The sequence below is a fragment of the Amphimedon queenslandica genome, unplaced genomic scaffold (genome assembly GCF_000090795.2).
Source record: "Amphimedon queenslandica unplaced genomic scaffold, v1.1 AMPQUscaffold_13252, whole genome shotgun sequence".
In the NCBI taxonomy this organism is placed as follows: Eukaryota; Metazoa; Porifera; class Demospongiae; order Haplosclerida; family Niphatidae; genus Amphimedon; species Amphimedon queenslandica.
In genome coordinates, this window is record NW_003546512.1 from 75857 (window position 1) to 77849 (window position 1993).

The following is a 1993-nucleotide window of genomic DNA, read 5'->3' on the forward strand; positions in this document are numbered from 1 at the left end:
GTGCTATATATTTTGTTAGCAAAAAAAAGTGGCATGCTAAATTATATTTTGTTACAATGTACTACCTTTGATCTTCAGTTTTGGATAATAGTTCCAATTGAAAAAACTTTCCTAAAGCCAGGAAGTCCACTCAAAACCATCAGCTGAAATGAGTTTATTTTAGGCAGCTGCTTTAGCTCAATGCGCAGTTATTCACAGTAGATATTATATATGCGCACATGAGCTAGGGGTGTCCTAGGAGACCTTATCTAGGTCTATGGAATGTAGTACTGTCATAGCAGCTAGTACTTTGGAGTAATGTCCTTAGCAATACTCTTCTCTTTTGTGATGATTAATGGTCACACCTCACTGACCAATGTTGTACCTACCGCAACTATTCTATTTATAAACTAAATGTCCAGTTGAAACACCCGTGCCATGCATATAATTGGAGGTGTGGTGTTACCCTGGCAACGCAAACAAAGAGGCCGTCAGGCCGCCTGCTCATCAGGAATTCTGAAAAGACTCGGAGGGAGAGATAAATCTAATGGACAAAATGTCAGGGGCGTATCTAGAAATTGAAGGAGGAGGGTGCTGAGGGCGCGCGAAGCGCGCCGCGATTTTGGCCACACCCACTTTTACGGCGGTAAAACGGCCTTTTCCTGCATTTTCGTCAATTACGGGTGGGGCCAAGATCATATCAAGCATACTGCTATGTTACTGGTACTTCTGATTGCTCCTTAAAGCACTGGAAACTGCTGAAATCATGATAAGGGGGCTAGATAACTTTGTTAAGAGGCTTGGTAGTGATGCAAGAGTCCAGGACTTCAGTAATTTTTTCTGAGCCCAGCCCTGAGGGGGGTGCTCAAGCCCCCTCAGCCCCCCCCTAAATACGCCTCTGAAATGTAATGTTCATCTAAAGAAGATTTTGTGGGTAACGTCTCTCACTATATTCCTCTCCCAGACTGCTATAAAGGCCAAATTAATAAAAGTCACTAGGCCTCAGTGGGCCGGGATGCATGGTTGGTAAGTGGTAACTGACTTAGGACGTGTGGATTATGTGAGCCATTTTGAGCACGACCTTTTTGTAAGACCAGATAACTGTAACCCAAGCTTAATACATTATTATACATGTACATAATTTATGATGAATTAGCTTAAAAAATAACTTGATATTATACCTTTCAAATGTTTTTTTTAATTTTTCTTGCTGAACCCAATGCATGCTATATTAATAATTTTAATTATAAATGTACATGTATTTTTATTAATTTTTCAGGTTTTGAGTGTTGTTTAACTTTACTGCATCCAACACAAAGAATCAATTAACACTGAAGGTTACATATAGCTATCACATTTTAATGTGAGCCAGGATATATAGAGGATTATATTTCATATGGTGCATGAACTTCAGTAAGACAAAGAGCCTCTCAGGAATGTTACCACTAGTTCTACCAACCTCAAGACCAAAATTTTAAAAACCTCCAGTATTTTATTACAGTACTGCTAGAGTGGGGCTTGCTCAGGCTCGCTCTAATAATTCTTCAAATTAAATTTTTATTATAGTCACACAGTATGAATCAAACAAGATCAATCAAAATTATAATCATCAATATTAATAAAATCAAATCCCAATTCTTTTCTAATAGCTTTAAATAAGGCTTTTGCTGCATCAGCATAACTGCCTGTTACAGCAATGAAAGAGCTTAAGAACTTTCGACAGTGCTCCTGCACTTGAGGTAATTCCTCCATAAAAGTAAGACTAGCCTTGAACTCATCAATGCACTCTTTCATTGAAGGAGCTTCTCTAACTTCATTACTAATAAGCTTAGCTGCGTACAACTGATTGACAAGACCAGTAAGTGACTTCTTAGGCAAACAATTGAGTGCAGCATAATGAGATACAAGAACCTCATCAATCACTTTCTTTACTTTATTGACATCAACAGTAGCTGATGGACCTAATAGAGGTCAAACGTCAGTATAATACACACAGTATTATCACTCACTAGCT

General features: G+C 38.4%; 1 long non-coding RNA gene across 1 annotated transcript; it reads left to right on the forward strand.

The window, feature by feature from the left end:
- The first annotated feature begins 895 nt into the window (after positions 1-895).
- Positions 896-1660, forward strand: LOC109584062 (uncharacterized). The gene is made up of 2 exons (XR_002185823.1): positions 896-1005; positions 1259-1660. It is a non-coding gene; the product is annotated as an uncharacterized LOC109584062 (long non-coding RNA).
- The last annotated feature ends 333 nt before the right edge of the window (positions 1661-1993 follow it).